We start from the raw sequence: 12,553 nt of genomic DNA on the forward strand, positions 1-12,553 counted from the left end.
ATTTCATGGCTGCAGTCTGTAAGTGGGCCTCATCCAATCTGTTCAAAGCTTGAATAGAACAAAAGGCAGAGGGAGGAGCGAAAGATAAAAACCATATGATTCCTTCTCCTGCTCTACTTCCTCCCAGCAGCTTGCATCTTGGGACTTGGCACCTCCATGGTTTTTGATTACCTTAGCATCCTAAGATGTTTTCCCTGGATCTTACCCTAAGTCAACTTGTGCATTAAAACAAGCCCCCAGTGTTTGGTACAAAGATACATGATCCAGTCACCTCTATCAGAAGTGACTTGAAGGGAGAACTCAGGCTTTTGCTGCCTGATCTTCCCTTCTAGACCCCAAAACAGAGCTTGATACCTAATAGTTACTCAGTAAAGTTGTTGGGTTTAATTCATGAACTCATAAACTTGTGAAGTTGGAGAAAATGGGTCTCAGAGATGGTATAGGGCCTGGTTTGCAGTCCTTTATCAGGGCACCTTCATTGTCCTCATCTAATTCTAGTTCATGTTTGATCATCTGAGCAAGACTGACTGCTGTTTGATCTAATATTGTCTTGTCAAGTACTGAATAGATTGTTCTATCAGCATACAGCTGTGCTGACATGAGGAGGAAAAGAAGAAGAAGATTCTTTTTAGAAGAAATAGAAAAGACCCAAGCTGTTCTACCTGGTAGCAGACTGTTGGAGAAGGTGTCAGACTGATTATGGCAACCATATCCTGTTTCCATGCCATCCCCAAAGCCCTTGCTGGTGCCATGCTGCCCACAAGCCCTGTAGCTAAGATCTGCCCTTCTTGGTGCCATCCAAAGGTGAGAATATAACTTCTGCTTTTTAATTTCCCCTTCCCTTCAATAAGCTCCTCATTTCTTGGCTGATGACAACTTAACATGCTATACTTTCTGAAGCAATATACATTTAGAAGAAACTGCTTAGAGGCAGAAAAACAGCTGGATATTTGGTCAATAAATCAGGTAAACAGGAGGAATCTATGTTTTCCCTTGGTTTCCCTGGTGGCTTAGTGGTAAAGAATCTGTCTGCCAATGCAGGAGATTCAGGTTTGAACCCTGAGTTGGGAAGATCTCCTGGAGGAGGAAATGGCAACCCACTCCAGTATTCCTGCCTGGGAAATCCCATGGACAGAGAATCCTGGTGGGCTACAGTCCATCGGGTTGCAAAGAGTTAGATACCATTTTGCGTCTAAACAAAACTACAAAAGAAAAAAAAAAAAGATGTTTCCCATAGAAGAGAGGGAGAAATGGCCTTCCCAGTGCCCTCAAACCATGTTATATTCAGTGAAGCTCTGTAGGTCATTAAATAAGAAACAAGAAAACTAAAAATTCTAGAAGCTGGTTGAACCCTTGTAGCTACTGTGTTCTCAAGTTTTCCAGACCCTTTTCTGTTGGTGAACATTTAAGCTTAAGCCAGTTTGAATTGGATTTCTTTTCTTATAAATAAAGAAGTCCTGTGTGCTAAAAAAAAAAAAAAAATTCTCACCTGAAGGCAATGTGGTGACCCTTCGGTCAGAAACTAGCTTTTCCAGTGTAAGTCAGATGTCTTAATTTTACAGTGAAGAAACTGAGGTTCAGAGAAGGAAAGTAATTTTCCATTTTCCCATGAGAAAGTTCTAGACTTTCGGCCTCTGTTGTTCCATACAGATGAGAATTCTTTGTATTTGGTTACTCCGGTTCTCTGCCACTTTCTCTAGTAAAAGTTGACATGAGATCTTTAGCATTTTTAACAAGTAAAAGAGGTAAAACAGAGTCATTTTTAAGAGGAGAAAGTAGAGGTTTATTTTATTTTATTTTATTTAGAGGTTTATTTTAAATATAATTCTAAAAATTAAATTGGGGATATGATACAGTATTTGAATTATTGATGGAGACTAGAGAAATTTATTCAATAGTCTTTATTTACAGGTAATAAGCCAAAAAGAATGCATGCTAGTAATCAGGATAGAAACTGGGATGAATAAGAGGTTGTGCCTGGTGGCTGGATTAATGAAATTCCCATGAAAAGGAGAATGGAGGTGGGAGAATCCTGAATTGAAAATCACAATTAGGCTTCCTTTTCAAAGTTTTCCAAGTAAATGCTGTCAGCTTTGGTGTAAGAAGGGAGTTTCAGGGAAGATTCCTCTTTGAATTGGGTCAGGGCAGCATGAAAAAAAGCTACATAATGTATATGGATGCCTGAAAGGCCCGTTTCTCAGTTAGTTTTATCTTGAGCAGGTCAAATCACCAGAATCCCTATTTGATGGATTTCTGAAGTCTTCTTGTCATAATGTGGGTTCCAAATAGAGCAGCATCTGGGGTCTGTTTCCCTCATTTTTGAAAAGTGAAGTAGATTTGGGAGAACCCTTATCCCTCTCTTTTGTCCTTCTGGTTCAAGGGGGGCATGGTAGATGTGGGGAGACACCTTAAGGTCTCAGGTGTGATTTCTTTTAGAACAGTGACATTTATAATGATGGATAAAGATATTAGAAGACTTTTAATCCTTTGGTTCTGATACTGTCTACGAACTATCTAATATAATTGCCCTAATACTGCCATTTTCCCTGCCTATACCTCTTTTGCTCATTGTTCTTTTGCTTTTGCCCACAGCATCCAGTCACAGATGTGAGGCTGCACATAACCTCTGACTGCCCAGCTATTCTCATTTTATATACAGGAACACTTCCCTTTGACCCCCTTACCCCTACTTTGCTAGTTGATAGGGTATGTTAGAGCATTGTACTCACTAAGTCCGTTTGAAATGAGAGGATCAACCCTGAGGCTGAACTTCAAACTCCTTCTCCTCCTGGAATCACAGAGAGCAGCTCTCTAGTTGCCATGGAGGGGAAGAAGCAAGATGCCGTTCTTTGGTAATCACAATCACACTCATCCACACATTGTCCTAGAATCTCTGGTATAGGAATCCTTCAGGAGTGAACCAGAGACTTCCTCAACTGGATAAAGTAACACACCACCTTTGGTAACTCAGCTAGTAAACAAAGTGAAGTAAGACTGGATAAGGAAGAGAAAAGATGGGAACAGTGTCATGGCAAAGTCTGTCTTGCTGAATAGAGACACTTATTTGCAGTATCATACTGCAGTATTGTACTGGGCTGGAGTTCTGTGAGTGCTGCCACTAGGGAAGAACAGATGGGGAAGTGACACAGATCTCAGCAACCATGGCTAGATATAGAAATACACAGAAGAGGCTAGAGGTGATTTTCTGAAGTCAGCATGAAACAATTTATTCAGAAGCATACCCAAACTTCCTGAGATTTTGGAACAAATGAAGCAGAAAAGGTGCTGAGCAGTTGCCCTAAACTGGCAATAACAGTGAATCAAACATTCATAAGTTAAAATCAGAACACAGCCCATAGATTTGAGGCTGAGTCTGAACTAGGGTTAATATACAGTTGAGAGAGTTGCATATTCTAGACTCTTCTGTAAGCTGCAAAGGCCTGAAATCGGCTGTGTATATCCATGGAACTAGGCAGTTTAAAGTCTTTGTTTGAATTTTTCTTTCTTTATGGTGATTTGACTAACTGGATTGATTTGGTGCCAACTTGACAGGAAGTGAGCTTGTTGATTTACATCAAGGCCCATTTACTAGTTTGATTTCCATTTTAAAACTTGTGATAGAATTTAAACACAATGACATTACACCTGACATAGTAACATGTTAGAAAAATTTAGAAAGGAGTTCTTGAGTAGCTTTGCTTAAATGCATGAGAGGAGAATGTTTTTCTGATATTCATAAGTCTGGCATCTTTAAATTAATTATAGCAATCATCTTGGCCAAATCCCGGAGCAATGTGCTCTTTTAAAGGGAGGGGCTTCATCACTAAGATTTGATAGAAGAAAAGAATACGCAGAATGGATTTTAGGAAGTATCCAGAAACTCCTTAGGCTCCAAGGTCTCTAAGGAGAACACAACAGATGTCTGGGTGTGCACAGGCATGCTAGGGCATAATCAGAGAAGAAGAAAGCGAAGAGATGAGAAAAACAAACATAGAGAGACCTGAAAGAAGAGGAAGAAAGAAGGCAGTGTGAATGGGTTCAGGGCCACCGAAAGTGCTAAGATTTTCTTTCCATGTTTTAGACTTTTGGAGGCATTTGGGGCTTACAAGTGGGCTAAGACCTTGATATTCTTTAAGTTGAGAGCACCAACCTGGAGAGTGACTCTTTAAAACATCTCTGGCATCTGCCATTTTAAATCACTACCACCCCAATTTGGTTTGTGCTTTCAACCAATTAATACATGTGGTACTCATCAATGAATAAAACAGACAAAAATCCATCCTGTAGTGGACTTTCTATTCTAGAGGGGGAAGGAAGTAATAAACACATAACAAAAGATAAGTTCAAATAACTTGCAAATGTTATGAAGAAAAGAAAGCAGAGGTATGGGATAGAATGATACACAATGAATGAGTTTGTGCACATACTTAAATCTGAATAGTAAGAGAAGCTATCATCAAAGAGGTGATGTTGGACAAAAGACTTAAATGACAAGAGAGAGCCAATCAATCAAAGACCCAGAGGAAGAATATTCAACATGTATGAAAGAACACGTACAAAGGCCCTGAGGCAGAACCGAGCTCTGTGTGTTTAAGAAACAGAACTAAGGCCGGTATAGCTACCCTATATTGAAAGAGGAGGAGAATCATAGGAGATGAAATCAGAGAAGTGAACAGGGGCAAGAACTAAGAATTCTGAACTCTGTAGGTGCTGAAATATACTAGAACTCTGTTGGCTTAGGAAGGAATTTGGATTTTATTCTGAAAGCGAAAGGGAGCCATTGGTGGGCTTTACAAAGGGTTATTACATGATTTAGTATACATTTTTTAAATGCTCCATCTACTGTATGAAGAATGAATTTCAAGAGGTCAAGACCAGAGACCAATTATAAGCCAATGGAAAAGTCCAAACAAAACTCAGACACAACAGGCCAGAAAGCTGGCCCTGTCCAGCTGCCAATGCCCTGCAAGGCTCCCTGCCCCTTCCTTCAGGCTGAAGAACTACTTGGATCTCTTTGGGTTCAGGCTGGAGGAGACAGGCCATAAGGAGAACAGCGAGGAAGATAAGGAGGACAAGCTTCCTGAAAAGGAGAAGAAGGGCAGAGAGGAGGAAGAAAAGGCAAAGAAGAACAAGCATAAGAAGAGCAAGGACAAGGCGGAGGACAAGGGTAGGGAAGAATGACAGCAGCCCTGGGGCTTGGAGAGGACCTCAGTGGAGCTGGAGGATCTTTTTTTCTCTTTCTAGCATGTTTGTCCAGCCCATATCCTTGTCATATGCTAAGACACTGTAAGTCTCCAAACTTGGCAGAGGTGCAACCTCCAAGCCTGATTGCATTAAGACTTGGCTACCTTTTGTTTTGAGAACATAGGGAAAGTGATTCAGAAATCACTGCTTGAACAGCAGTAATCATGAGTGTGGATATTTAGGGTTATGGATTGAGCCATGACAGTGCTGAGTCCTGGATCTGGAGTGACAGAAGCAGATTGTTGTTTAGTCCCCCAGTCATGTCCTACTTTTTGTGACCCCAAGGACTGTAGCCTGCCCGGCTCCTCTGTCCATGGAATTTCCTAAGCAAGAATATTGGAGTGGATAAAAAGGCAGAGAAATATTCAGCAGGTAAAAGAACATGATAAATGTCCACCCAACCAAACAAAATAAGAGGAGATAAAGAATCTACCTGAAAAAGAATTCAGAATAATGATAGTAAAGATAATTCAAAATCTTGAAAACAAAATGGAGTTACAGATAAATAGACTAGAGATAAGGATTGAGAAGATGCAAGAAATGTTCAACAAGGACCTAGAAGAAATAGAGAGTCAATCAATAATGAATAATGCAGTAACTGAAATCAAAAGTACTCTGGAGGGAACCAACAGTAGAATAATGGAGGCAGAAGATAGGATAAGTGAGGTGGAAGATATAATGGTGGAAGCAAATGAAGCAGAGAGGAAAAAAGAATTAAAAGAAATGAGAACAACCTCAGAGACCTCTGGGACAATGTTAAATGCCCCAGCATTTGAATCATAGGAGTCCCAGAAGAGACAGAAAGAAAGGTCATGAGAAAATACTTGAGGAGATAATAGTTGAAAAATTCCCTAAAATGGGGAAGGAAATAGTCACCCAACTCCCAAGAAACCCAGAGAGTCACAAACAGGATAAACCCAAGGCGAAACACCCCAAGACACATATTAATCAAACTAATGAAGATCAAAGACAGAGACCAAATATTAAAAGCATCAAGGGAAAAGCAACAAACAACACTCAAAGGGATGCCCATAAGGATGACAGCTGATCTTGCAATAGAGACTCTTCAGGCCAAAAGGGAATGGCAGGACATACTTAAAGTGATGAAAGAGAAAAAACCTACAACTAGATTACTATACCCAGCAAAGATATCATTCAAATATGAAGGAGAAATCAAAATCTTTACAGACTAACAAAACCTGAGATAATTCGGCACCACCAAACCAACTCTTCAACAAATGCTAAAGGATCTTCTCTAGACACGAAACACAGAAAAGGTTTATAAACTCGAACCCAAAACAACAAAGTAAATGGCAATGGGATCATACATATCAATAATTACCTTAAATGTAAATGGGTTGAATGCCCCAATGAAAAGACAAAGACTGGCTGAATGGATACAAAAACAAGACCCCAAATATGCTGTCTAAAACAGACTCACCTCAAACCAAGGGACACATACAGTCTGAAAGTGAAGGGCTGGAAAAAGATAATTCATGCAAATGGAGACCAAAAGAAAGCAGATGTAGCAGTACTCATATCAGATATAATGACTTTGAAATAAAGGCTGTGAAAAGAGACAAGGAAACTACATAATGATCAAAGGATCAATCCAAGAAGAAGATATAACAATTATAAATATATATGCACCCAACATAGGAGCACCTCAATACATAAGGCAAATGCTAAGAAGTATGAAAGGGGAAATTAACAGTAACACAATAATAGTGGGAGAATTTAATACCCCACTCACACCTATGGATAGATCAACCAAACAGAAAATTAGCAAGGAAACACAAACTTTAAATGATACGATAGAACAGCTAGACCTAATTGATATCTGTAGGATATTTCACCCAAACAATGAATTTCACCTTTTTCTCAAGTGCACATGTAAAATTCTCCAAGATAGATCACATCCTGGGCCATAAATCTAGCCTTAGCAAATTCAAAAAAATTGAAATCACTTCAAGCAGATTTTCTGACCACAATGCAGTAAGATTAGATGTCAACTACAAGGAAAAAACTATTAAAAATGCAAACATATGGAGGCTAAATAACACGCTTCTGAATAACCAACAAATCATGGAAGAAGTCAAAAAGGAAATCAAAATATGCATAGAAACAAATAAAAGTGAAAACACGGCAACCCAAAACCTATGGAATTCAGTAAAAGCAGTGCTAAGGGGAAGGTTCATAAGCAATACAAGCTTACCTCAGGAAACAAGAGAAAAATCAAATAAATAACCTAACTTTACACATAAAGCAACTAGAAAAGGAAGAACCCTAGGTTTCATAAAAGGAAAGACATCATAAAAATTAGGGCAGAAATAAATGAAAAAGAAAGAAAGGAGGCTACAGCAAGAATCAACAAAACTAAAACCTGGTTCTTTGAGAAGATAAATACAATAGATGAACCATTCCCAGACTCATCAAGAAAAAAAGGGAAAAGAATAAAATCAGCAAAATTAAAAATGAAAATGGAGAAATCACAACAGACAACACAGAAATACAAAGGATCATAACATTACTATCAGCAACTATATGCCAATAAAATGGGCAACTTGGAAGAAACGGACGAATTCTTCGAAAAGTATAACCTTCCAAAACCGAACCAGGAAGAAATAGAAAATCTTAACAGACCCATCACAAGCACAGAAATCGAAACTGTAAAAAAAAATCTTCCAACAAACAAAAGCCCAGGAGCAGATGGCTTCACAGCTGAATTCTACCAAAACTTTAGAGAAGAGCTAACACCTATCCTACTCAAACTCTTCCAGAAAATTGCAGAGGAAGGTAAACTCCCAAACTCTTTCTATGAGGCCACCATCACCCTAATACCAAAACCAGACAAAGATGCCACAAAAAAGAAAACTACAGGCTAATATCACTGATGAACATAGATGCAAAAATCCTTAACAAAATTATAGCAAACAGAATCTAGCAACATGTTAAAAAGATCATACATTTGACCAAGTGGGCTTTATCCCAGGGATACAAGGATTCTTCAATAGTCACAAATCAATCAGTGTGATACACCATGTTAACAAATTGAAGGATAAACACCATATGATTATCTCAATAGATGCAGAGAAAGCCTCTGACAAAATTCAACACCCATTTATGATAAAAACTCTGCAGAAAGTAGGCACAGAAGGAACATACCTCAACATAATAAAAGCCATATATGATAAACCCACAGCAAACATTATCCTCAATGGCAAAAAATTGAAAGCATTTCCCTTAAAATCAGGAACAAGACAAGGGTGACCACTCTCTGCTACAGCCCACGACTACTATTCAACATAGTTTTGGAAGTTTTAGCCACAGCAATCAGAGAAGAAAAAGAAATAAAAGGATTCCAGATTGGAAAAGAAGTATAACTCTCACTGTTTGCAGATGACATGATCCTCTACATAGAAAACCCTAAAGACTCCACCAGAAAATTACTAGAGCTAATCAATGAATATACTAAATTTTCAGGATATAAAATTAATGTGCGGAAATCCCTTGCATTCCTATAGACTAACAATGAGAAAACAGAAAGAGAAATTTTGGAAACAATAACATTCACCATTTCAACAAAAAGAAAAAAATACTTGGGAATAAATCTACCTAAAAAACAAAAGACCTATATATAGAAAACTATAAAACACTGATGAAAGAAATCAAAGATGATACAAATAGATGGAGAAATATAACATGTTCATTGATCGGAAGAATGAATATCATGAAAATGACTATACTACCCAAGGCAATCTATAGATTCAATGTAATCTCTATCAAGCTACCAACGGTATTTTTCAGAGAACTAGAACAAATAATTTCACAATTTGTATGGAAATACAAAACACCTCAAATAGCCAAAGCAATCTTGAAAAAGAAGAATGGAACTAGAGGAATCAACCTGCCTGACTTCAGACTATACTGCAAAGCCACAGTCATCAAGACAGTATGGTGCTTGCACAAAGAAACATAGATCAATGGAATGAAATAGAAAGCCCACAGATGAATCCATGCGCCTATGGACACCTTGTCTTTGACAAAGTGAAGTGAAAGTGAAGTTGCTCAGTCGTGTCTGACTCTTTGCAACCCCGTGGACTGTAGCCCACCAGGCTCCTCCGTCCATGGGATTCTCCAGGCAAGAATACTGGAGTGGGTTGCCATTTCCTTCTCCAGGGGATCTTCCCGATCCAGGGATCAAACCCAGGTCTCCCACATTGCAGGCAGACGCTTTAACCTCTGAGCCACCAGGGAAGCCCATCTTTGACAAAGGAGGCAAGAATATACAGTGGAGAAAAGACAATCTCTTTAACAAGTGGTGCTGGGAAAACTGGTCAACCACTTGTAAAAGAATGAAACTAGAACACTTTCTAACACCATACACAAAAATAATCTCAAAATGGATTAAGGACGTAAATGTAAGGCCAGAAACTATAAAACTCCTAGAGGAAAACATAGGCAAAATGTTCTCTGACATCAGTCACACCAAGATCCTCTATGACCCACCTCCCAGAGTAATGGAAATAAAAGCAAAAATAATCAAATGGGACCTAATTAAACTTAAAAGCTGTTGCACAGAGAAGGAAAGTATAAGTAAGGTGAAAAGACAGCCTTCATGGTGGGAGAAAATAATAGCAAATAAAGCAACTGACAAAGAATTTATCTCAAAAATAAACAAACAGCTCATGTAGCTCAATACCAGAAAAATGAACAACCCAATCAAAAAATGGGCCAAATAACTAAACAGTCATTTCTCCAAAGAAGACATACAGATGGCTAACACATGAAAAGATGCTCAACATCACTCATTATCAGAGAAATTCAAATCAAAACCACAGTGAGGTACCATCTTATGCTGGTCAGAATGGCTATCATCAAAACTCTACAAACAATAAATGCTGGAGAGGGTGTGGAGAAAAGGGAGCCCTCTTACACTGTTGGTGGGAGTGCAAATTAGTACAGCCACTATGGAGAACAGTGTGGAGATTCCTTTAAAAACTGGAAATAGAACTGCCATATGACCCAGCAATCCCACTGCTGGGCATACACACTGAGGAAAGCTGAATTCAAAGAGACACGTGTAACCCAATGTTCATCGCAGCACTGTTTACAATAGCCAGGGCATGTAAGCAACCTAGATGTCCATCAGCAGACAAATGGCTAAGAAAGCTGTGGTACATATACACAATGGAATATTACTCAGCTATTAAAAAAATGCATTTGAATCGGTTCTAATGAGGTGGATGAAACTGGAGCCTATTATACGGAGTGAAGTAAGTCAGAAAGAAAAACACCAATACAGTATATTAATGCATATATATGGACTTTAGAAAGATGTTAACGATCATTGTATATGTGAGACAGCAAAAGAGAGATATAAAGGACAGACTTTTGGACTCTGTGGGAGAAGGTGAGGGTGGGATGATTTGAGAGAATAGCATTTAAACATGTATATTACCATATATGAAACAGATCACCAGTCCAAGTTCAATGCATGAAACAGGGCACTCAATGTCGTTGCACTGGGACAACCCAGAGGAATTGGATGCGGAGGGAGGTGGGAGGTGTTCTCGGGATGGGGAGAAACGTACACCTGTGCCTGATTCATGTCAATATATGGCAAAAAGTACCACAATATTGTAAAGTAGTTAGCTTCCAATTAAAATTAATTAATTAATTAAAAAAAGAATATTGGAGTGTGTTTTCATTTCCTTCTCCACAGGATCTTCCTAATCCATGGATTAAACTCCATCTCCTGCATTGGCAGGTGAATTCTTTACCGCTGAGCCACCAGGGAAGCCTGGCAGTGGCAGCTATGTATTCTTTAATAAACATTGTGTGTATATCTGTGTGTGTGTGTGTGTGTTTTGCACAATCTTCTAAAGCATATGACATAGGTCAGGTCTCCTCTTGCCCAGAGGTAAGGGTGGAACTGATCACAACATTTTTCTTAGATAATGTTGTTTTGCCTATATCTCTGTTCCACTTGATTGTGAGCTACTCGAGGTTTATTCATATTTTATTTCATGTCTGTGTTTCATTCCTTATACCACAGCCCAGAATTCAGGGCACCGTTATTGCTTTCCTGGATCAGCCATTCAGCTAGTCTCCCTGTTTGCTTCCTTCAAGCCATAATCCACACTCTGCCTTCCACAGGGACATTTCTAAGGTATACAGGCTCTGTGAAGATAAAATATTAGAGTTTCTATTTATATTAGGTTTTATTCATTGTTTGATTTTTTATTTGTGCTATTATGTCCATAATATATTAGTACAGGAATACCTATATAATGTGTGAGTTACATGCTAAAATTCTTTGAGTTACATGCTCAAATTATTTGCTGTCAAGGGAATGATGTACCAAAAGTGCTAGAGACAACTGGTCTCTAGGAACAAGTTCAAGTTCCTTAGAGCAGCATTGGCAGTCTTGCTTGATCTATTCCTGCCTGTTCTGTCATCAAGGGTAGGAGAACACCCTGGGGGGCATAGAATGCAGGTGATGGAAGTAATTAACATCCAGTAGACAGAACATGACATTCAAAAAAATGAAGATCATGGCATCTGGTCCCATCAGTTCCTGGCAAATACATGGGGAAACAATGGAAACAGTGAGAGACTTTATTTTGGGGGCTCTAAAATCACTGCAGATGGTGATTGCAGCCATGAAATTAAAAGAGACTTGCTCCTTGAAAGAAAAGCTTTGACCAACCTAGACAGCATATTAAAAAGCAGAGACATTACTTTGCCAACAAAGGTCCGTCTAGTCAAAGCTATGGTTTTTCCAGTAGTCATGTATGGATGTGAGAGTTGGACCATAAAGAAAGCTCAGTGCTGAAGAATTGATGCTTTTGAACTATGGTGTTGGAGAAGACTTTTGAGAGGCCCTTGGACTGCAAGGATATCAAACCTGTTAATCCTAAAGGAAATCATTACAGAATATTCATTGGAAGGACTTACGCTGAAGCTGAAGCTCCAATACTTTGGCCACCTGATACAAATAATGGAGTCATTGGAACAGACCCTGATGCTGGGAAAGGTTGAAGGCAGGAGGAGAAGGGGATGACATAGGGATGATATGATTGGATGGCGTCACTGACTCGATGGACATGAGTTTGAGTAAACTCTGGGAGTTGGTAATGGACAGGGAGGCCTGGCACGCTGTAGTCCATGGGGTCACAAAGAGTCAGACACAACTGAGTGACTGAACTGAAGGCAGAACTCAGCATGGCAGGGCTTGGCAGGTGGTAATCCTGGCATGTCTTCTGTGTCAAGGACTTCAGTGGAAAGTAGTACAGATTTTGTGATA

The 12,553-nt window shown here is 39.1% G+C and overlaps 1 pseudogene; it reads left to right on the forward strand.

Moving 5' to 3' along the window:
• Positions 1 to 4,537: 4,537 nt before the first annotated feature.
• LOC138930875 (rho GTPase-activating protein 12-like) overlaps positions 4,538 to 12,553 on the forward strand; it is a 98,487-nt pseudogene continuing 90,471 nt past the window's right edge.

This window comes from Ovis canadensis, chromosome X, assembly GCF_042477335.2.
Source record: "Ovis canadensis isolate MfBH-ARS-UI-01 breed Bighorn chromosome X, ARS-UI_OviCan_v2, whole genome shotgun sequence".
NCBI classification, from domain to species: Eukaryota; Metazoa; Chordata; class Mammalia; order Artiodactyla; family Bovidae; genus Ovis; species Ovis canadensis.